This window comes from Vombatus ursinus, unplaced genomic scaffold (genome assembly GCF_900497805.2).
Source record: "Vombatus ursinus unplaced genomic scaffold, bare-nosed wombat genome assembly UNPS02014180.1, whole genome shotgun sequence".
In the NCBI taxonomy this organism is placed as follows: Eukaryota; Metazoa; Chordata; class Mammalia; order Diprotodontia; family Vombatidae; genus Vombatus; species Vombatus ursinus.
In genome coordinates this window covers 2,036,803-2,062,473 of record NW_020953958.1, presented here as the reverse complement: position 1 = coordinate 2,062,473, position 25,671 = coordinate 2,036,803, and the positions used below count along the sequence as shown (strand labels likewise).

General features: G+C 40.3%; 1 pseudogene; it reads left to right on the top strand.

Moving 5' to 3' along the window:
- The first annotated feature begins 2,557 nt into the window (after positions 1-2,557).
- Positions 2,558-4,682, top strand: LOC114041788 (annotated as a pseudogene).
- The last annotated feature ends 20,989 nt before the right edge of the window (positions 4,683-25,671 follow it).

Below are 25,671 nucleotides of genomic sequence, written 5' to 3'. Positions count from 1 at the left end.
GCACTACACAGTCAAGTCAAATTGGACTTCTTACTATTGTTCATGCATGATACTCCATCGCCTATCTCTATGTCTTTTTACAGGCTGTCTCTCATGTCTGGAATTCACTCTCTCTTCACCCCATCTCCTTGAATCTCTAATTTCCTCCAAAGCCCAGCATCACCTTCTATAATGAAGTTTGTCCTGATCCCCACCCCACCCCCATCTGCTGTTGCCTCTTCCACACACAAAACAATTAAATTACCTCATATTTATTTTTCATATTTTAAAATATTTCCATATCTACATATTTTGTCTCAAAAAAATGTAAGTCATTTGAGGACAGAGACTTTCATTTTAGTCATTGTATCTCTACTGCCTAGTACAGTGCCTGGCACATAGTAGGTGCTTAAGAAATATTGACTCATTATCACTAGAACTATAACTTCTTTAATTTGGAGAAAAACATAGTCTTTCTCTAATTTTTTTTTCCTGGGAAAATGAGCCATTTCCAACGTTAGAATTACTCATTAGCATTCACAGAAACGGAAGACAGTTCACTAAGGATCCTAAGAGTTTCTACCCGCCTTGAAGCCAAGCTGAAGTTATATAAAGAACCTTGGTGCTTAAAAATTAAACATTTGGCTTAAATATTTTAAAATTCCCTGTTTTTCCCCTGCCTGGCTGTTATATCAGTATTAAAGCTGGAAAAGAAGTAGTTTGCAGCACTCAGCATTAGCTCCCAGTGCTACCTGATGGCACCAGTGATCCATCCATTACAAGAGACAACCATGTCCTAGGACCAAAGCCAACACACTCAGAAACTTTGCTCTGTCTGGTGAAACACAATCCAATAGCTCATATTCAGGGGCTCTACACACTCAATATAAATTATCTACTGTTCCTAGGTTGTTCTAGCATGATGTTACCTTTAACAGAGTAGCATTTATACCATACCTTAACGTTTGCAAAGCTTTTTTACATATGGTATCTTATTTAATCTTCACAACAAATTGTGGGGTGGATGCTATTACTATCTCTATTTTACAAATGAGGAAACTGAAGCTAAGGTCTAGTTAGTGTCTGAGTCAGGCAACTAGATGGTACAATGGATAGAGTGCTGGGTCTAGAGTCAGGAAAACTCATTTTCCTGAGTTCAAATCTGGCCTCAGATATTTATTCGCTGTGTGACCCTCAAGCAAGTCAGTTAACCCTGTTTACCTCAATTCCTCATCTGTAAAATGAGCTAGAGAAGGAAATGTCAAACCACTTCAATAGCTTTGCCAAAAAAAAAAAAAATGGGGTCATGAAGAGTTGGACACAACTGAAAACAGCAACAGAATCCAAACTCAGGTCTTCCCGACTCTAAAGCTAACACAGTCCATTGCATTCAAGAAGAGGGAGCCAATATACCCCATCTCTTCAACAACAAGGAGACTATGTTATATGATAACTCTATCATGATGGACTACGATTCATGGTTGCATCCTGGTTCCCATCTCTTGCCTCTTCTATTCTGGTCCTTCCTTTGCCCATATCATCTTGTTGAGTTGCTTACTCTTGTCAGACCTGGTCCCTGCTTGGTTTCTCTTTCTGCTATTTTCCACAATTTCCATAGCTCCAGATTCCTTCCCCCAGTTTGGAAACTTCTTTTGCTGTGGCCTGACCTTCCCTAGATGTTTCTGCCCCATTTTACAATAGTGAGCCATAGGAAGGGGGAGGGCGGTGTTAACTCCAATCACTTTTGGTAAGACACAGGGCCCTTTCAAACTTCTACATCACTCAGAGGCTAAAACAGGAAATCTGGATCCTGATTATACAGGACCTGTCTTATGTTGTCCTCTAATCTACTCATGCGTATAGCTTCATTTTCCACTAAAGTTTTCCTCTATGCCTTGTCGTGATGCAGAAGAAATACAATAGTCTGGAAGGAATATGAGATTGAAATTAGAGGATCTAGATTTGACTTAAACATCCAGCCAGCTGAATTCTAGTTCTGTTACTTAACACTTGTATACACTTGGGCAAGTAATTTAATTCCTCTGTGTTTCCTCATCTGTAAAATAAAGGATTGGACCAGATGACCCCTATGGTCTAAGCTAGATAAAGCTAGATAAGCCTTAAAACTGTGACACTGGGTAGCCATAGGTTCTCAAAGGCTATTGCAGAAAATCACTTGGTCAGTTTCTTCCAGGTAGGAGGTCCTCAGGTACAGGCCTGGTGATGCCTGTGCCTAGTGAAGTTTAGAGAGGTCTATGCCACCTGGAAACTATTATCATTATTATTATTTTACTATAGTAATTAAAGAATACCAACCAAACCCCCGGAGAAAAGATCCCTCAGCCCCATCCTTGGAGACTTTCAATTCAGGAGTGGTTGAAGCAAACTGGCTATTTAGCTTGATGAGGAGAGGAGTGGGTGGGTGGAGGGAGATGCGAAAACTCCTTGATGGCATACACTGTTAGGATTTTGTCTTCGTGCATCCATCAAAACCTAGCACAGGGCCTTGAATATAATGAATATTTAATAAATGTTTCTTGGGCAGCAGCAGCAGCAGTTGCAGGCACCTGGAGACGGGATGTCCAGTAAGTCCATCCGGAGCCTGGGAAAAGGCAGTGCTCAGCCTGGCCCCATCCAACTGGGAGTCATCCGGGTGTACAGCATGAGATTCTGCCCCTTCACCAAGAAAGCCTGGCTCATCCTGAAGGCCAAAGGAATCAAGCATGAGGTCATCAATATTAACCAGAAAAACGAGCCTGAATGTTCTTTAAGAAACACCCCCTTGGTCCAGTACCAGTTCTGGAGACCAGTCAGCTGATACGTGAAATCTTCCATTACTTGTGAATACCTAGTTGAAGTTTATCCAGGAAAGAAGCTGTTTCCAGAAGATCCATATGAGAAAGCTTTACAAAAGATGATTTTGGAGTTGTTTTCCAAGATACCAACTTTGTCCAAGGATGTTCTTATAGCAGAACAAAATGGGGAAGACCGTGCCACTCAGAAAGTAGAACTCTGTAAAGAATTAAGCAAACTGGAGAAGGTTCTTACCCGGCAGAAGACAACTTTCCTTGGTGGAAACTCTGCATCTATGATTGATTACCTCATCTGGCTCTGGTTTGAATAATTGGAATCATATGAGATAGCTGACTGTGTGGACCGCACCCCTGCCCTGAAACTGTGGGTCACCACTGTGAAGAACGACCCCACAGGCAAAGCTCTCCTCACTGATATCATTTCTTTGACCTCTACTTTCAAAATAATACTGTGCCTTTGACTTTGGGCTGTGAGGTGGTATGTTGGAGCACCAGCTATAGAATCTACCACTTCACCATTGGTTGTTTCCAACATGTCCTTACAACAAAATGATAGTGTTTGAGCTTGTCTAAGGGCTGATAATCCTCATTTTTCCAAGAAGCTCTCAATAAAAATCTTAAAATGTTCTAAAAATGTTTCTATGATTGAATAGGCAAGATAATTGTCTTGAAGTTCTTCAACTGGTATCTTGTGAAGGAGGATTAGACTTACTCTGCTTCACTCCAGGGGGCAGAAGAACGTCGATTAAGGCAGGGACTGAAATTGTAGAGAGGCAGATTTAAGTTCGTATCTGATCCTTTGGAAATGGTAATGCTGATAATAATAGGCTTGGTGTATTGTCGGAAATTGAAATCTTGGCTCCAATCTCCAAAGAACACAGCAGCAAGGAATACAGAAGGCAGTAAGAGGAGAGGGAATTCTGTATTATCTTATATGCATCATGAATATTCCAGTTAATTGAACCAATATCCACTAAGTGTTTACTATACTGGTTACTGATAAGAACTGGAAATATAAAGATGAAACCTAGATAATGGTTGCCCTCAGTGAGTCTAAAATAAATTGAGGAGTGGGCAGGGGTAAAAAATGATGCTGTACTGGGCCCCTGGAAATCTCTGAAAACTGTGGCTTTAGAGGTTCTTGAGCAAGCAATTTAATCCCTCTGGGTTTCTTCATCTGTAAAATAAAGGACTGACTAGCTGACCCCTATAGTCCTAACTAGCTTTAAAGCTATGACACTGGGTAGCCATAGGTTGTCAAAGGCTATTACAGAAAAGCACAAGCTTGGTCAGTTTCTTCCAGGTAAGAGGGATTCAGGGATAGGCCTAGCAATGCCTGTGTGTCAGATGAACTGTCTAGTGAAGTTTGGAGAAGCCCATGCCTAGGCCCAGTGTGAGCTGCTTTGGGCAAAAGACATCACAATTCACAGCTCAAACCTCCATCTTTATAACACGTTTTTTAGTTGCAGGCCATATAAGACACACCAATCCCACAACAAAAGCATTAAATTAATACTAAAGGAGCAATGTTAATAATAAGAGGAAGTCAAGTAATAGAATGTTTCTAATTATTCATAAATAAATGGATGCCATCTTCTACACCCCTGTGACAGATGGAGAAGAAACCCCACAGGGAGGATTCCACTTGCATAAAGACAGGGAAACTATCCTTTAGCCCTTGAATTGATGGATTGAGAAAACTGTCAATCTTTCCCCTGTCTGCTCTCAGCATGTTCTCCGCACGCAGCAGGGAAAGCTAATATAACCCCACCTGGGTGTATTCACCTGGGTCCTGCTCTGCGGTGGCCAATTCTTCCACATGGAGTCAATTCTTTTGGTGGTCATCCTCAAAATACGGCTGCAGCCTACTCGGTGGACCAAGGCTTCTGACACCAGGCTGATACAATCTGATTCTACTCTGTAGTGCTCAGAAACATACCTAAATCCTCCTTCTATGCAGCCTCCATTTCTCAATTCCATTTCTTGTATAAATCATGCCCTCTTTCTTTCCTTTCTTTTCCAAGTCTGCACCTGCCAGATGCAATTCCTATGTCAAAGCACTAGGCACCACATGATTCTGAAATGCTGGAACTTCCCTAATGAATAGCACAAGCTCTCTTGATTTACCACTGCAGGCATGCAAAGCCCCTCTTGAGAGCTGTCAACAGAAAACAAAGTCAATCACAGCCCGTATTACACATAGGTAAGTAGACTGGAAGGTAGAAGGTGACTGGGACAAAGAAAAAGTCCAGACCAAGTGTTCTAAGAAACATCAAGATGATAAGTTGCCATGAAAGTGGCCTTGGACCATCGGAGCATGACATGAAATTAGGCTGGATGCATGTGTAAGCATTTAAGCTAGAGTACAATTATAGAATCAAAATGCTGGAAAAGGTACCTCAGAAGCCATCTAAAACAAGACAATAAGCATTTATTAAGTGCTTACTATGTGTCAAATACTGTACTAAGCACTGGACATATGTGTATGTGTGTGTATGTGTGTATTTGCATGTGTGTAGTTAGATATACACACACAAGCAAGAAGACAGACTATTATGTGAAAAGATAGACTATTATGTAAAAAGATAGTCATGTATTCATATATACACAAGTAAAAAGACAATCGTATATTTATATACAAGCAAAAGTCATATATATTTATATATACAAGCAAAAAGGCAGTCTTATATATACATTAGCAAAAAAGAAAGTTATAAATAATGTATATATGTATATATATACATGACTTTATATATGTATGTGTGTATATGTTCATACACACAAGCAAAAAGATAGTCCTTGTCTTCAAGAAACTTATATTCCAGTGGAAGAAAAATAAGGGAGCTGAAAAGGGGAGAGGAATTCTACATCCTATACAAATTCTCTGTGATTCCATAGTGTGACATAGTCCAATATTAATTCTATCTCAGAGTATATTAAGAAGTATAGTGTTCAAAATATCACTCTTCTACCAGCTCCACCTCTTTCTCTCAGACTTTTCTATCATGCCTCAACTGCCTTTTCACCTTAGAAAAAACCCTTTCACTCTGGAATATCCCTCTACCCCCTGAGCCTCTGTGTCCCATTGAGGAGTTCCTCTTGCAACTTTGGTTTTGAAAAAGAGCCTGGGCAAGTCTTCACCTCTCTCTCAGCTCTGACTTTCTGAACTTTGACACCTTCCCAAATGCCTCAACCTCTCGGGGGTTGGGAAAGGGAGAAAAACTTCACTCCCAGCTTTTCAGAAGTAAAGGGAATAAGCATTAATCAAGCACTAGGCACCACAAGATTCTGGCATGCTGGAACTTCCCTAATGAATAACAGAAGCTCCTTTGATTTACCACTGTGGGCACACAAAGCCCTACTAGAAAGCTGTCACCAGAAAACAAAGTCAATCACAGTCCATATTACACATAGATAAGTAGACTGGAAGGTAGAAGGTGTGTCATGCACTGTGCTACACACATTATAAATATTATCTCATTTGATCCTCACAACAACCCTGGGAGGTAGGTGCTATTATTTTCTCTATTTTACAGATGAGGAAACTGAGGCAGACAGAGGTTACCCAGGGTCACACAACTAGTAAGTGTCAGAGGCTGGATTTGAATTCAGGTCTACCTGACTCCAGGCCCAGCTCTTTATCTACTGCACTACCCCAAACATTAAAGATTGGGTGAAGAGAACAGGCCCTGAATTGTAATGGTAGTTATGTGAGAAGTGAGAAGACTTATGTGAGAAATGTTGTAGAGGTAAAAATGATATGACTTTGAAACTTCTTATATACGTGGCATGAGAGTGTCATTGAAGTCAATCTTATGCAGTCTGCCTAGATTTGGTTTCAACTCCCTGCTAAAATATTTTATTTGCAGAGGAAGAAACTGAGTCACAAAGGGATTAAATAATATTCAAACTCAACCCTCTGATTTCAAATCCAATGCTCTCAGTGGAACTTGTATTTTGATGAGAAACAGTCTAATGAAATCTCTCACTATTGGAGTATGTTTTTGTGTGTGTGACAGAGGCTCAGCATGAAAGGGTAAATTCTCATTTTATAGCAGCTATCTGTATATATTTGCATATTTACAATTGACACAAATTTCACCCAAACTATCTCTGTTCATTTTAGTTGTGTTTATTCTATATGTAGTCCCTGTAGGATGAGAAGATATATCTACCTCCCTTTATTGGAAAGGGGGGACTATAATGGTGGAACATAGTATATACTGTCAGACTCAGTTGATGTGTTGGTTAGTTTTGTAAGACTGCTTTTTTTTCTTTTTCCTCTTCTTTTTTAAAATTCATTGTTATAGGTGTTGGGGGGAATGTATTTGGAAATGAAAGTGGTGTATAAAAGAAAAGAGATCAATATAATAGGTGCATGTGTGTGTATGTGTGTGTGTGTGTGTGTGTGTGTGTGTACACATACATACACATATTGGAGAGGACAAGCATTTGTCCTCATGTATAATATGCATGTTTTTAAGAAGTAAATGGGGGCAGCTAGGTGGCGTAGTAGATAGAGCACCGGCCCTGAAGTCAAAAGGACCTGAGTTCAAATCCAGCCTCAGTCCAAACACTTGACACTTACTAGCTGTGTGGCTGAGTGACCCTGGGCAAGTCACTTAGCGCCCAGTTGCCTTAAAAAAAAAAAAGAAAGAAAGAAAATGGTAATCTTATTGACAGTGTTCTATTAACCAACCACAAAAGATCTCAAGGGTTATGGGACACTAACTGGTAAGAAAAGGTCAGGACATACTCCCTCAATCTTCCCAAAGCAGGCCTGATAACAAGAATAGGGAGAGAGGGAGAGACAATTCATTCTTGGTGATAATGTGGAGGAGTGTGTAGGTTTGCAGATTATGAGCATATGTATCTATATCTGTATGGCTATAGGTATTGAGACAGATATAGATGTAGTTCTAAGTGTAGGTATAGGTTTAAATGTAGATGATAGATTAGAAATAGACATGAAAAAGAGAGAAATGAGAGAGAGAGAGAGAGAGAAAGAAAGAGACAGAGGAACTTCAGGTCTGTTTTAGCACTCATTTACTGTGCCACGTTTTCCTCTCCTATACTTTCTCTTATTAAGTCTATGCGTAATAGCTTTGTTTCTTCCCCTCCACACCCCTCCTGTTTCCCATCCATAAACCTGGAGACTAAGGTGACTACTTCCTTTTGCTGAAGAGATAGAAAAATATAATTGAGCGCATTCTGGGTTTAGAATCAGGAGACAAAGGTAAGTACAAATCCTGGCTATGACACTTAATAGCTGGGTGATTGTAAGCAAATTGCTTCCACCCTCTGAATTTCAGTTCCTTCATTTGTAAAATAGGGACACTGAGGCTACAACACCTACCTCATAGGGTCATATAGAAAAGGCAAGTTATAAGTGCGAGTTAACATCTTTATTTTTTGCCCTGGACTCTAGTGTCAACTTTAACCATCAGCTTTAAAGACTCCAAGTATAATCCTACCTTAAGGGAGAGGGTTGTACAAGATGGCACCTGAGAAATCCAGTTTAAACCAATTAGCCACTGCCTTAGCCACTCTATAATGATAAATCCAGATTTCTAAACCAAGTATAGTTGGATTGCCAGGAAGTCTACTGAGATTAAGCAATAGCTGTATACCTAATTATAAATCAAAGATAAAAAAGACCTAGGTATTTTAAAATGATGTTTAATGAGATACCTTCAGCAAAGTAATTAGATATTAATTGTTTTCAAGATTTATTGGCACACTAATAAATGCCAAGAATGACGTCCCATGGTGTGGGTGTCTAATTCTGCAAGAATAAAGTGCTTGAATATTACTTTTTATGTTTATGAGAAAAACAAAAGTTGGGTAGTGAATACCCAAAGCACAGCCTAGCATGCATCCCTGTCCAATAAAGACATGTGTTTCCATGGTGAGAATGCTTTGCAACTCTGTGGCAGAAATGTAAAATGTTCTATGTCCATGAGTTTGACCCAGTTATAGCCCAGTTTTGGAGAAAGGGCATGTTGATACAGAAACATGGTAGGTGGACTAAGAATGAGAGCAATCTGGGATCCAGTGCCAGCTCTGCTATTTGGCAACTATGTGACTTTTGCCATTCACTTTTTCTCAATAAGGTCCTGCTCCTTTCTCTTCAACTTGGGAATGAAAATTTTGCGTTTCATACATCACAACTCTTTTGTGAACAAAGTACTTTGTAAGCTTTGAAGCCATGTACATATATGTGTATAATGTGTGTGTATATGTATGTATGTATATAGTTGGATGCATGCATGCATACATACATACGTATATGCGTTATCATGATAAGGCAATTAATCAAGGAAAATATTTGGGAGCACCAGGAATAGTTTCCAGACAGTAAATTGGTTTTCTGTGTAATATCTGGCTTAACAAACAGGTATGGAGAGTTTTCTCCATCCTCCTTCCATTTTTACTTTAGAGCTCTATTAAACTTTAAAATTAAGAGCCACAAGGGTCTTCACAAATATGCCCTTATTAGATATACTCCATCCTTGGTTGGTAACCCAACATTCTAATATTTTAAGCTATACCACAAAAATCCAGTCATTAATACTAATAGAAATGCCACCTGTGCCCCTAAAATCTTCAATTTCTTTCCTAGGACTTCATAATCCCCAGAAATTTGGGGGATTCCCTTGGGTCATGGCATTTGTCCCCATGTGCATTGCCACAGTAGGCAATGGTTATCAAATTTGACTAGCCTCCAGAGCCTCTCTACCACATCCCATACAAATACTCTGGAAGACAGCAGACCTTCCTATTGTTCATATCAAGTTTCCATGAGGCTATCTGGGTAGAGAAGCACTGACTATCCCTAGTCTTTCTTCATCTGATTTGTATTCCCTCTGTTTTTTCTCTGAAGCCATTCTTCCAGCCCTTTAAGGAACTCTTCATTCTCATAATAACCTGAAGAGTAGAAAAGTATGTCTATAGTGAGATCAACTTATATTGACCACATACCTAGCTATTTTCTATTTGGTACTAGCAGAAACTCACACATACCATAGCCTCAGAAGGTCGTTTTAAAATACCTTCTGTACCTTCCACTAGGGTTCTCTTAATTCTGTTATTCTTATGCCAATTGTTTCATTGCTGTGGAAAACCTATGAGCCCCAGTGGGGCTTATGTCTGTCCTGGGAGCTGGGCCTTGCTGGGAGAAGAAGCTAGCTGGCTCAATCAGCTTTAATCCCCATCTAGAAGATTTCTGTCGATTTCCTAATGCAAAGAGAAGCTGCTCCCTACTGCTATCTGTTCAGAGGTCATCAGAAAAAATCCATTTCTAGTGGGTAGAGCACCGGCCCTGAAGTCAGGAGGACCTGAGTTCAAATCCGACCTCAGACTAAACACTTGACACTTACTAGCTGTGTGACCCTGGGCAAGTCACTTAACCCCAACTGCTTAAGCAAAAAAAAAAAAAAAAAAAAAATCCATTTCTAGTTCCTTCTCCTTTGTTCCTATTCTAAATTCTTCTCCCCATCATCAAACTTCAGGCCCTCTCATGTTCCAACATTACTGTTTGCTTCAGAATCTTCTAGATTATCTTGATTACGTTGAGCCACAGAACACTGCAACAACAATGAATCAGTGTGATCCATTGTTCATCAATCAGTAAACATTTATTAAGTACCTACTATATGCTAGGCACTGTGCTGAGCATTGAGAATACAAAGACAAAAATGAAATAGTCCCTACCCTCTAGAGGCTCATATTCTAATGGAGGAACAACATGTATATGTATATATGTAAATAATAAATATGAATCTAATTCAAGGTAGTTTAAGAGATCATTCTAGAAAGCTATATAAAGAGGAAAAAAAGAGAAGAGTATAAAGAATTCACATTGCCTAGATGTTGACACAGTGTTTCATGGGTAACCTGTTGAGTTAGTCTTTAAATGCACTTTTTTTGGACAGGTACTACCAAGAGGCAATGAGCTGGACCTAGAATTAAATGGGGAGAGATCACTTTAAGGAATTTCTGCAATGTTTTCAATGATTCCCAGCCTATCCTTCCCCAACCCCACCCTATCCCATATGTTTAATATCAATATTAGTGAAGTAACACTGTATGACTCCTAGTAATGCTATATGACTATGACTATTGATCAGAGACATATCAAAATTTCAGTTGACCCAAAAGACAATGGAAAGATGCCTACTGGGTTGACTACAGCATATTACTCAGAAACCCTCAGCAAGAACATGCATGATTGGAAAAGAAGGTGAACTGGTCTTACAGCAAGAATGAGAGTTAAAAGTAGATGAATATACCAAATTCTACCCTGACTTTCACAAAATATTAAAAAGACCGGTTGTAAACCTCCAGAATTCGGGACTGGGGAGTCCTCTATGGAGCATCTCTGGATAGGAATATCCCAGGATGAAAAGACATGGAAATCTGACAGTCCACCCAGATAGATAGATTGCCCACATCAATGAGATCACAGATCCATCAAAGGATCAAAGCAAGCAATTTTGCGTCCATGTAATTACCAGATATGAAAGGGCAAGAATAAGGTCTCCTGAAAATGAAAAACTAGAAGTGGTCTGGGGTAGAGAATTTTCTGATTGGGTAGACCAACATCACACTGGCCCAAACGATTGTAGGCATGGTATACCTCTATCTCTTTTAGCAGCCATGTGGAATTTCTTCATCGCCCTAGAAGATGGAGCAAATGAGTAGTTAGGTAATAAGTAAGCCCTTCTGGCTGAATGAGAAGGCCCATGAGAAATAATTCATCCACTCTCACTCTCCATTATCTCTGGAAAATTTGAGTCATGCTTTATTTCACTCCCTAATTTCAGACATCTCCCCCACAGACTCACAAACTGCCTTGTCACCATGAGAATGTCCTTTCATCTTTATCCTGCCTCTCTCCTTCCCCTAACTCTCTGCAGTACTGGAATCATAAATATGATCATATCAACTCTGTTATTGTGCTTCTATGGTCCCACTCACCACCCCTGTGACTTTCTGAACCAAAATTCCCCTCCCTGACTCTCCTATGTTGTCCCTTCCATTAGAACATATATAAGCTTGCATTAGAATGTAAGCTCTTTGTGGGCAGGACTATCTTTCTTTCACATTTATATTCACAGTACATGGCACACAGTAAGCACTTAGTAAACATTTATTCATTCAGCCATTCACTGGGGAATATGAGGCACTTAACAGATGGCTATCTGGGTTTTGACACCTGGCTAAGATTCCAAAGCCCTAACTAACTCTAGAGGAGTCTAATTCCAAGTTAGGACTAAAGTTGAATTAGTCCTATTCTTCTTAAGGAAACCTGGATTCCAGGGTAAATGTTATATTTAATGAGAAAGATACTAAAACGTACCTAGTTTTCATATCTTTCAATTTTGTTCTAATTGCATTTTGTATTTACTAGATTGGCAATTCTAGCTAATTCTTACTCATAGTTATTTTGATGAGGAATTCTATTTCCAAACATATCCAAATGGAAATGTTACTTTTCTTTCCAGTTAACCACAATTTAAGGGATTTTAACTTTGAACCACGAAGCCATAACCAAAATACCACCTTTTCCCAGTCTTTGCTCCTTTGTACCATATGTCTGAAATATCTTCCCTCCCATCATCTTTTGAAGCCTAACTCAAAGGTCACCGACTCCATAAAATCTCATTAATTCCTTTCATTGATGAGAACTTTCCCCTCAGACCTCATTTACATCTCTCTGATGTACTTAACATGTGTCACTACTGTTGTAAATTATAGTGCTTTCTATATTTGTCTTATTCTTCTATTAGACTGTGAGTATCTATATCGAATTCATTTGTTTTTTGGCTAGGCAGTGGGATTAAGTGACTTGCCCAGGGTCACACAGCTAGTAAGTGTTATGTGTCTGAGGCCAGGTTTGAACTCAGGTCCTCCTGAATCCAGGGCTGGTGCTCTATTGACTGCACCACCTAGCTCCATTATCTAATTCATTTTTGCATCTTCCCCAGTAGCCATTGGTGCTCTGCACATAGTAGGTACTTTATAAATATTAAGTTGAATTGAGTAAAAACATAGCCTCTTGTGTGCTGACCTTGCACATCCCATTGTAGGGAAAAGGGGTCTACCCACACCCATACTAATTAATATAATTAGTGAAATGGGCATAATAAAATTTTTAAGAGTATAAACAAAATGGTCTATGGCTCTCTTAAATATATATATATATGAACCTCTTTTATTGGGTCAAGAAGAGATCAGCAGTTGGCTAATTAAAAAAGCTAATCTTGCTCCTGGGGAAATTTCAGCAATCCAATGATAGTCCAGTACAGTAGTGTTGTTGTTCAGTCATTTTTCAGTTGTGTCTGACTCTTCGTGACCCCATTTGGGGTTTTCTTGGCAAAGATGCTGGAGTGGTTTATTATTTCCTTTTCCAGCTGATTTTCCAGATGAGGAAAATGAGGGAAACAGGATTAAGTGACTTGCCCAGAGTCACACAGCTAGTAAGTGTCTGAGGCCAGAAGATGAGTCTATTGCCCAGTACTCTATCCACTGTGCCACCTAGGTACAGTTGACTTCTGTAACTGGAGAACTCTAAATTTGGGAGCTAAGAATTCCAGTTCCAGCATTAGAACTAAGTCCCTAAGAGGGTTACCCCTTTGTCACACATGTATGCTATTTATGGACCTAAATACCATTGGGCCCACTCTTGCCAAGGACCTATAAGGATCTAGGGGATAGTAGGCCCCAAGTTTTTTTTGGGGGGGGGGTGGAGGCAGAAAGAGAATGTTTATATCAATTATTCCTACTACATGATCTTAGTAAATATATTTACTAATAGTTAATTAAGGGGCCGACTGAATATTAATGGCAAGCACACCAGTATGGGCTTATGAGTGACAATGGGAAAAGCCCAACCTTTCAGGCTTCTTCTTAGAACCCTGAGTAGCAGAAGCCAACCAACCTCTGAGGACTCTGACCTGTGAGTCTGAGTCTTACTTACACTCAGTATGGATTTCCTTTTCTCAGACCTGACCTATTAGACATGAAAAATGCCTCTCCTCCCCTCACTCCCCATCACCCCTCCCCAAGCTATTAGAGTGCGAGTAGATCTATCAGCACAGATGACATTCAGCCACAAGTAGAATGGCAGCCCCCAAAGCAGCTTGTAAACTCAATGGTGCTGAGTCAGCACTTAAAGATGACAAACAGTCAGCATTTGGCTGGTCATTCTCCACCATTAATACAGCTGATTGTTCACTCTGTTGTCCATTCTCCAAAATGATGGTAGAGATTATATTCCCATAGATCTGGGCTCACAGTTAGACTTTGATCCAGGGGAGATTGTTTCTATCCTCAGCTTGGATGGAGCAACTTAGGAATTGTTTCTCAAATTTGGATGGATGGTGTGGGGCTAGGGGCAAAGGAATTTCCTCTAAACAGGCAGAGCCATAGGACAAACTCGTTTCTTTTTTGACTTCCAATTTTCACTTTGAGATGGGCTGTATATCATAAATCACAGAATGTTTGAACTTAAGGGGACCTTTGTTGTTGTTGTTCAGTTGTTTCAGTTGTGTCTGACTCTTTGTGATCCCATTTGGGATTTTCTTGGCAAAGGTACTAGAGTGATTTGCCATTTCCTTCTCCAGCTCATTTTACAGATGAGGAAACTGAGGTAAACAGGGTTAAGTCACTTGCCCAGGGTAACACAGCTACTGAGTGTCTGAGGCCAGATTTGAACTCAGGAAGATGGGTCTTCCTGACTCCAGACCCAGCACTCTATGGACTATACCACCTTAAGGGGTCCTCAGAGAATATCTAATCCAATCACTTTGTTTTACAGATAAGGAAAATGAGACTCAGAGAGGGAAAAAGAATTGTTCAAAGGCATACTGCAAATTCATGGCAGGGCCGAAACTAGAATCCAAGTCTCTTAACTCCCAAAGCAACAATCTTTCTACAATAAGCACATTTCTTCTCAGAAGGTTTCTTCCCTTCTATCCTGCAAAGGGCTCTTTCCCTAGACTGAGGTCATCAGAAATGGTCAATTTAATTAGCCTCTATTGTGGCAGAACCATATCACTTTCTCATTTAAAACAAAATAACCAGAGACAAAATGAGAGAGTCATGAAGTGATAGATGTAGGAAGCCCTAGAGAATGGGACCTGAAGGAGTTATCTCAAGAGCTGGCCCAGAGGCAGACGAGAAGAGATGGCTACTTACAAAAGCTTCTTATTTAAAAAACAAAAACAAAACCACACATGACCACAGTCCTGGACTGAGAGCCTGTAGAATCAAGTTCTAGCCCAGGTGCTGCTACCAACGAAAGGTATGACCTTGGAGAAGTCACTTACATTCTCTAGGCCTCAGTTTCCTCATCTATAAAATAAACTGGAGAAGGAAATGACAAACCACTCCCATATCTCTGCTAAGAAAACCCCAACTAAGGTCACAAAGAGTTGGACACAACTTAAAAATGACTGCACAACAACATAACAACAGAGACCTCTAATGAAGGCAATGACCAACCGCAGTTCCAGAGGGATCATGATGAAACACCCTACCCATCTCCTGACAAAGAAGAGATGGAATCAGCATGCAAATTGAGACATATACGTAACTGGGATTTATGTTTGCTTTACTATTAATAGCTATTACAAGGATTGCTTTTTTCCCAATGTTGGGGGGAGGTAGAAGGGAGATAAAACATACTTTTATTAACTTAAAATTTAAATTATACCTAAAGCACCTCAAAATAATATTGTCAGGAATGCTAAAGCTCAGAAAGAGCTGAGATTGGTAAGAAAAACTAAAGAAAACAAAAAGATTTGGAGTTTTTGTTGTTTTATTTTAATTTTGGCTACTCTAGGGGAATGAAGGCTCCATGGGGGTATGAATCTCTATTTGAGAGGGATGAGATAACAGTAACTAAAAGAAAGAGAAAGAAGAGCCATTGAATCCCTATTTTGCTTCTATTTTCTTTGCAAAGATGAATGATGTGTGGACTCAAAAACAAAAGAGAAGTGACCAATAGAGAAATGATGCCCAAGACAAGTAAGAAGATATACAGAGAGTACCTGATAGCCAGGTAGTAAAGTAGATAGAATGCTGGACTTGGAGTCAGGAAGGCCAGAGTTCAAATCCAGACTTTGACATTTACTAGATGTCTGACCCTGGCCAAATCCCTTAATTTTTATCTCCCTCAGTTTCTTCATCAGTAAAACATAGATAATAATAGAACCTACCACCTAAGGTTGTTATGAGTATATAGTATTTTAAAATGCTTTGTAAACTTTAAATTGCTATATAAATGCTATTATTACCATTATTGTTATTTATTAACTCCAATCATTTGGCCCAGAGGAGCTATAGCCTCAGAGAATAATAGGTAGCATTCATATAGCACCTACTATGTGCCAGGGACTATACCAAACACTTTACAAATATTATCTCCTTTGATTTTCAAAACCCTGAGTAGGTAGGTGGTATTATTATCCCCATTTTACAATTGAAGAAACTAAGAGAAAGGTTAAGGGACTTACCCAATGTCACGTGGTTAATGTGTCTATGGCCAGATTTGAACTCAGGTCTTCCTAACTCCAACCCTAGCACTCTATCCACTATACTTCCTAGCTGTCTACAGGCACTAAAAGCACTGTAATAACTGAGCCCTTGCTAATGATATTTGAAAGATCGTGGAGAATGAAAGAGATACAGCCATGACTAGAGAGGAGAAATTTTTTATTTTTCAAACAGGAAGAAACTAAAGTCTGAAAAGTAAAGGCCAGATGAGAAGGTTATACAACTGGTTGACAGAGTATAAAAGCCCCATTCACAGAGACAGACAAGTTCAGAAAGACAAATTTCGTCTTTGATGGGTGGAGGAGAAGAATGAAGAGTTTAGCTTTATAGATGCCAAGTTTGTTGGAAAGAGAAAGGGGGACCAAGAAAAAATGGAAAGAGAGAACCAAGAGACCATGCAGATAAATCCAATAGCCAGTTGGAAATGCAGAACTGGCACTCAGAGAAGAGGTTGGGGGAAATGTATGTAGATCTGAAAGCCATCATCACAGAAGTGATTATTGAAACCATTGTAACAGATGATGGAACTGAAAGGGAGAGTTGAAAGAGAGAAGATAAAGATAACTAGGGTAGACTCTGGGGTCACAACCACATTTAAGGTTCTGGAGAAGGATGAGAAACCATCAAAGCATTTCAGGGAAGGAGTGGTCAGAGAAGAAGGGGATAAACTAGAAAAGTTCCATGTCATCAAAGCTAAGGGGAAAGATATCAAAAAGGAAGGGACAGTATATTCAAATGACATGGAAAAGGTTGAAGACCAAAACAATCTGTTGATTTTAATAACTAGAAGGGTCATTAGTGACCTTGCAAAGAATTATTTTAAAAGAACAGTGGAAGCAGATGCCAGATTGTAAAAGCATTACAGAGTAATTAGCTGGTGGAGAAGTAGAGGCAGTGAGATTGGAAAATTCTTTTTAGGAGTTTAACAGTGAAGGGTAGCTGGGACAAAACGGAAGGCGAGGTCGGATAAATTACAGAACTATGGCTTGGAAAATCACATCAAGGAAAGGTATTTTGGAGGGCAGAGGAGAAATGAGTTCTTTATAGGCGATATGAAAAGAGATAGTGGAGAAGTAGTGATGGAAGTTTTGTAAGGGAGAAGGCATGGTTGATGGTTCAAGGTCAGATGACATATTTTAAGGCCTCTTCCAGTCCTAACTCCCATGATTCTGTATCCTGACTTTGTCCATCTCCACTGCAATACTGTCCCTAGAGTCTCCCTAGAACCTTGCCCTCTCCATCATTTATTTCCTGCATCTGCCCAGAGTTGTTGTTGTTTTTTCTTTATTATCCTTTACTTGAGAGCATTTGTCTAGCACTTGAGAATCCTCTCCATCAATTAGTGCTTATTAAGCTGTGAGAACTTTGATTTCCCCATCGGTTTCACTAGCGAACCTTCCCAAAGGCCCCCAGAGGTTGATTTGTATTACTCTCTCTCCATTTAACAGATGTTGAAGCTGAGGCCTAGTGTGGTTAGGCAGCTCCCTTCAAGGTCACAAAGTAAGTCATCAGCAGTGCTGACTTCAGCCAAGGTCCTCCTCCAAGATCCTATCCACCCACTGTGCAGTCTGGAAACTAGGGAAGGAGAAAACTTTTCATTTAAGACCTGCTGTGTGGTTGACTTTAGGCTGGTTTTAAACAGCCCAATCACAGATGTCTCTGTGCTACCCTGTGCTTCTAAATCAGAACTCAGACTTCAAGGGAATTTAAGAAACAATCTACAACCCCCTCATTTTACAGATGAGAAAACTGAGGCCAATGAAGGCTAAATGGTTTGTTCACAGTCACCTAGGTAGGAAGTAACAAGACTAGGGCCTCTGATTCTAAACCCAGGGCTCTTTCCTCTACAACACATTTCCTGGTTAATGGGGAGAGGCTGGGGAATGTGGGGAGGAGAGACTTATCAACTTACATTAAGGATGAGCCTTCATTGAAAGCTTGCTCCAATTATTAGTGGTTTTCTCCAGAGTGTTATCTCCTCAGCTGCATTATTGATTCATCCTTTCTTAATTATCCCCAGGACTGATGGAATCATTTCTTCCTTCCTTTCTCCATATTGCTCCTCGTGCGTTGCTATCTCTGTACTTGGACTGATTTAAACCACACCTAACTTTCTACTTAAAGGGCAAGCTCCCTTTCTATGCCTAGGCACATCCTACCTCTCCAAAACCAATTCGTATCCCACCTTCTCTAAGAGGTTCAGCTTGAGCATCCCAACCAGTCCATAGAGGTGATTAATCTGTGATTTCACCAGCGTAAGGAACCCCCAGGGAGCAAACTTGTACTAAAGCAGATCTGTATCTGCTCTGCAATGCGCAGACCTAGAGAGTTTCCTGAGGGAAAAGCGTTGCACAAATATTATCTCATTTGTTCCTCAAAACAATCCTGGGAGGTGCGGCTATCAACGTCCCCATTTTACAGATAAGGAAACTGAGATAAAAAGAAGTCAAGTGATTTACTCAGAGTCACACTGCTAGTAAGTATCTAAGGCTAGATTTGAACTCAGGTCTTCCTGACACCAAGTCTAACATTCTCTGTCCTGCACCATTTAACTGCCCAAGTTTCCTACCTCAGAGGCCAGCACTCTATGTGCCTTCCCTCTCGAGATCATTTCTCATTTACACTGTATGTACATTCTATTAGAATTTATTCAGTTCTCAACCTCTTGCAATCTGGTATCTGCTTTCACTGTTCTATTCAAATAACTCTCTGCAAGGTCACAAATGACTTTCTGATTGCTAAAATCAACACTTCTCTTTTTTTGTCTTCATTCTTTCCATTTGACCATATGGACTATCCTTTCCTTCCTGATACCCTTTTCTCCCTAGCTTTAATGACACAGCATTTTTAGAGTTTGTCTCCCACTTCCTTGACCACTCCTTCTCTGGAATGTGAGCCTCATGAGGGCAGGGGCAGTTTTTGCCTTTCTTTGTACCCTGGGTGCTTATCACAGTGGCTGACACATAGTAAATGCTTATGAAATGCTTGTTGAATAATTGACTATGCCAGGCTGCCTCATCCAAAGATGATAATAGCTGGCAATTATAAAGTGTTTTATAGACCTTTATAGGCTGTAAAGCACTTTACATATATTATCTTGTGGGGGAGCTACCTAGACAAAGATCATAGAAGACAGAACTGGAAGAATGGAAGAGGTCATCAGCTCAAACCGTCTTGAAAGTTGCAGAATATGAGGCCTACAGACTTTTCCAGTGTCACATAGACAACAAACAGAAGAGCCAGGATTTGAATCCTAGTCCTTTAATTTCAAATCCAGTTGTTGGGTTTTTTTTTTTCATTATACTATAACTATGCTTCTGTATCAAAGACCCAAGCAGCATAAGGCAACAAAGGTTTTACCCTAGTGCACCAATCTTGAGGAAGGAGGCTTCATTTCCCCACATCCTGCTATCAGATAAAGGGCAATTCTCCCCATTTCATGTCATTCCCCTCAGTATGAGACTTTCGGAGCTCTTGAGTGGGGTGGAAGACCACTGTGGTGACAAAGCACATACAGCAGTGTCAGAGACATAAGAGAAGAAAGAATGCCCCCCTCCAACTACCACCTGTCCCCTGGACAGTCTGTGCCGCTGTCCACAAAGTTTCCATCGGTTTCACAGCCTTTCTTCAAAGGCTACCACGTCTCCTGTCCCTACTAGCCCTACTGTACTGAACTGGGATAGACTGCTCTTCTACCACCAGACCTGAGGACAGGAGCTTCAGAGCCCCCCGGATCAATGGAATAATCAGCAGTGATTAGGACTGAGGTATCCTGGGGCCTCTGTCTCCCTATCTCTACCTTCACAACTAAATTTTCCCCAATTGCCAGAATGGCTAGTTACAGTTCTATTTTGCTGATGCACAACACATGCATTACATACTACTTCCAATTAGTGAGTGATTATATGTATTCCTACTATTCAAAGTTACAATTATGTAAAATATGGTAATAATACTGCATCAGATATATATTTAAAAGATCACTAAAAAGCCCCTTTTCCCTCCCAACTGAGTTATGAGCTACTTGTTGCAGAAAAAAGAGACCTTAGAGATCACCCAGCCAAACCTCCTCATTTTATAAATGAGGAAAACTGACCCTCACAATGGCAGTGACTGATCCAAGGTCACACAACTCATGCATGACTGATTCAGGACTAAAACCCAAGTTTTCTATCTGTAAGTTCACTGTACTTTCCATAGTCCAGTGTTCCATTCCCAGGCAGGCCACTTGCCCTGTGAACCGAAAGACCAGGCCTAGAGACCCTCAGCAAAAGGAAGGAGGGAAAAGTGTTGAGGTCTTGGCCCAGGGCAGATGGATGTCAAAAGGAGAAGGTGGGAGTAGGATGAGAAAAGATAAGAGCTCTGACAGGGGCCAAGGTACAGTTCCTTGGAGAGGGGAGGAGAAGCAGCCAGAATCTTAATGTATCTCTTGCTAAAAATATTTTTGGAGACGTCAGATTCATTATGTATTTGCTATTATTAGGCTGACTTTTAATATTCATCCTTTCATCTCCTGGGCTCCTGAATACAGGTTCAGAATGTCTCACATCCTATGCCAGCTGTAAGTCGGGCTGGGAATCTTACTGGGCGTGACAGGGTTGCTTGTTAAAACACAAGGTTATAGAGAGGAAGCATTCAGAATAGGAGACCCCCCAGGCACATTCATTTTCCAGCCTGGGAAGCCAAGGCTTTTTGACTTTGGGGAATGTTGGGTATTTTCCTATCTATGAAGTGATTGTGAATCATAGTATTGGTATCATTTAGATTTTCTTCTGTTGTGTCTTTCTCTTTCCTTTCTCTTTGTGTCTTGCCTCCAAAACAGGTGACTGGGTATCTGCCAGGCTGATGGATGTCACCTTAGAGAGCAGTGGGTTTGAGCTTTCATTCTCTCCTTTCTCCCTTTTACAAACATTAAATAAGCTTCTAGTGTATGCAAAGCAAAAGGCCATAATCAAGAAGGGGGTACGGGGAAGCAATAGTGAAGACATGGAAGTCTGCAGCCTGATAGGACCCACATTATCCAATTCAACACAGCAAGCATGCATTCATGTGCAACACACTATGCTGGGGGTTGCTGGAGATGCAAAGATGGGAAAAACCGCAAACCCTGACAATCATAGGATCATAGATTTAGAGCTAGAATGGAATTTAGCAGCCATTTAGTCCAACCACTCAATTTGCAGATGAGAAAATTGAGGTATGGAGAAATAAATTAACTTTCCCAGGGGAGGGAACACACAGCTGGTGAAAATATCTTAAACAGGATTCAAACTCAGGCCTTTCTGACTCTAAGCCCAGCATTTTATCCACAGTAACTGCAAATAGGGGCCTGCTATATTCAAGGAGCTCACAGTCTAATGGGAAGATATGACACGTACACAAATATGCCTAATATAAGGTAAAATAATGAAATAATGATAATAATAATTACCATTTCCATAGTGCTTAAGGTTTATGTTGTACAGTATGTATATTATCTCATTTGACCCAACAATAACTCTTTAAAGTTGATAATACAGGCATTATTTTCTCCATTTTATAGATAAGGAAACTGAGGCCCAGAGAGGTAAGATGCTTTGCCCAAAGTCACACAACTGAGTATCTGAGGAATAATTCAATCCTAGATCTTCCTGATTCCAAGTTCAAGAGTCAAGCATGGTACTCTAAAAAGATTAGAGGAAGTAAAGATCACCGTGATAACATTAGTCATCTACATCATTATCATTATCATCACTACTACCACCATGATCATCACCATCACCATTACCATCACCATCACCACCACCATCATCATTGACAATAACATCATTACAGACAGCATTTATATAGTATGAATAGTCCAGCCTCCCTCCAAAGTGGAAAGAGGACTAGTGCTCAAATTAGAAGGTCTGAGTTCAAATTCAACTTCTAATACCCGATATCTGTGTGACCTTGGGAAAGTCACAATTTCCCTGAGCCTCAGTTCCCTCATGTGTAAAATAAGGCATTGAATTAGGAAGCCTTTGGGCCCCCTTCCAGCTTTAGATCTATTTCAATTAAATTCAATAAACATTTGTTAAGTACTAAGTACCAGGCACTAAGCTAAGCTCTATAATTATTGTTGTTGTTCAATCATGCCCAAGTCTGTGTAATCCCATTTGGGATTTTCTTGGCAAAGGTACTGGAGTGGTTTGCCATTTCCTTCTCCAGCTCATTTTCCAGATGAGGAAACTGAGGCAAACAGGGTTAAGTGACTTGCACAGGGTCACATAGCAAGTAGGTGTCTGAAGCCAGATTTGAACACGGGAAGATGAATCTTCCTGACTCCAGACTCTATCCAATGCACCACCTACCTTCCCCTACAGCTCTGGGATACAAATAAGAAAAAAGAAAGATAGTCCCTGCCCTCTAGAAGTTCACAATCTAATAGAAAAAGACAAAACACAAAAGGAAGCTGAAAAAAGGTGGGAAGGAGGGGAGAGGGTCACCAGGGGGTAAAATATTCCATATTGTTGAAATCAGTCAGAGCTGCTGATGCAAAGTAGAGAGTTCCCTGGAAAGAAGGCTTTGAGAGGAGATTAAGACTTTACCTTCCAGCTCTCCAATCAGAGGGGACAGGTGACTGAGGGAGTTGAGAAGGTGTTGAGTATCAAAAAAAAATACTGAGTCAATTGGCATGGTGACGAGATTTCAGGTGATTATTATTATCATCATCATCATCATCATCATCATCATCATCATCATCATCATCATCATCATCATCATTAACCTGGACAGGGCATGGTGTTCCACATGGTTGAAACCAAGCAGAGTCACTGATAGAAAATGGAGAGTATGACATTATGATCCTACAAAGTAATTCCAAATGGGAAGCTTTCAACATCTGAAAGAATCAGGAAAGATCTCATGTAGGATATAGGACCCAAACTATGCTTAGAAGGAAGTTAGGGGTTCAATGAATCAAAGGCAAGGGGGAAGGGTACTCTAAACATTTAGAACAGCTATACAGAGTCACGGAGGTGAGAGATGGAATGCTACAGACAGGAAGTAGCTAGCAGTCCAGTTTGGAACAGAATTATGAAGGGGAGTAATAGGAAAAGTCTAGAAAGTTAGGTAAAAACCAAATTGGGGAGGGCCTTCAATTTTATTCTAGAGACAAAAAGAGTCATTGAAGATTTTTGAGTGGGAGGATGGGTAGGGTTAACATGGACAGACTTGTGGTTTAGGAATGTCAACTGTGGGCAGCTAGGTGGCTCAGTGCATAGAGCTCCAGCTTTGGGGACAGGAGGACCTGAGTTCAAATCTGGCCTCAGACACTTGACACTTTACTAGCAGTGTGACCCTGGGCAAGTCACTTAACCCTGATTGCCTCACAAAAACAAAAAAAAGGAATGTCAACTGCTTGGAGGACTGATTGGAGAAGTCAGTGACTAGAAGCCAAAAGAATAGTTGGCAGGATTTTGTAATATTCTAGGAGATGACACGGGCCTCAAATAGGATAGAGTCTGAGGGAATAGATAGACAGATAGATAGATAGATAGATAGATAGATAGATAGATAGATAGATAGATAGATAGATAGATAGACAGAGCATTTAAGCTTGTATCATGTTCCAGGTATTGTGCTAAGTGCTGGAAATACAACTAAAAGTAAGTAAACTGTCCCTGCTCTCAATGAGCTTACATTCTAATGAGGAAGGGCAATACATAAAAGGTATGGGGAAAGCTAGAAAAAGGGAAGGTTGCTCTCATACTGGAGAAATCCCAGAAGAGCAATTCACCAAGATAATCTCAAAGCTGGCTTATAAAAGCCTAGGGTGGCTCCAAAGGTTATTCCATTCTCAGTGGAGGAAGGAATTGAAAAAATGGCCAGAGTGAAGTCAAGTACTGATAGCATGACTGGAGGTGCCTCAGAAATGGGAAGAAAAAAGGAGAGTGTATTGAACTGCAAGAGATGTCACAGAGGTAGAATTGACAAGACTTAACAACTGATCAGATAGGGTATTGGGGGCAGGGTGAGGAGTCTTCTCCCAAAGACATCAGTTCTCCCTGTAGTTCATAGCTATTGGTTTGATTCATCAATACCTAGAATAGTTTAGCATTGTTGTAAACTCAGAGATATCACCATGTATTTACTGACTCTTCTAGATCATTTATAAGGATATTAAATGACTGGTCCTGGCACCAATCCCTGAGGAATAGAAGTTTTTTTATAGTTTTCCATACAAAAAAAGTGGCAGTTTATCCCCATCCACTATTTTTTGTCAAGTCCATTTTCTATCCCTGGGAAAACAATTCCTCAAACCCATCCTCACCTAGGCTCATTTCTTTTTTAAAAAAAAAATTGCTTAGTAGCTTCTCTGAAATTTTGGGAGAGTTTCCATCCACTATCTATCAAGAGAAACGAACTTTACTAAATACTGTTGTGGGGACAGATCAAAGAAAATGGGCCATAGAATCCATCACCCTTGGGGAACTTACAATTTTACTAGGAAAGACTGAATGCACACAGAAAAGACACTTGAGTACTATTGCTAAGAAATGGACAAATACATGAGATTGTTCCCTAGAACTTTTCCTACTATTCCAGTCATTGGAAGGAAAAGAGGGAAAGAGGAGAGATGAGGAGGAAGAGGTAGAAGGGAGGAAGAAAGGAAAAAGGAGGACAACAGAATAAACACTGGAAAATTAACCAGAGAACTGGTCCATCTTGTATTCCCACGCTTTTTAGCTTGTGCCTCTTATCATATCAGAAATGGTGCCTTGCCAAGCTTCAGTCTCAAATTACACCCACCATCCCATACCTTCACTCATATTCACACGCTGCTGAAAGAAGCTGGTAAAAACCATGAAAGCATACTGACGTGGTCTACTACAAATGTATATTACGCTATTTCAACTGGACCGACTGTGGCAAAGCAATACTTTTATACATCGCTAATTGAGTCACCATAGTGGCTTTTCTGAACCATTTTATCCTTCCTCAAACCTCCCATAGCTCCTACCACACACAGCTGAGAACCTTGCCACATATTTCACTGAAAATTCCTTCCTCCCCATATCAAACAACTCAGATGCCTTCCCCTCACTCTCCCCTCTTTCACCCCTGTCTCAAATGAAGAAGTGGCCCTTCTCTTTGCCAAGGCAAAGCCCTCTACACACACATCATCCCATTTCTTCCCATCTTTTCCAGAAGATTGCCCCATCTATCATTTCAGGTTACAGTGAGTTCAAAAGAGAGGGAGAGGAAAGAAAATGGAGGCAGTAATTGTTGATGGCCTTCTGCAGGAGTCTAGGAATGAAAGGAAGGAGAGATCTAGGACAACAGACAGGAGGGATAG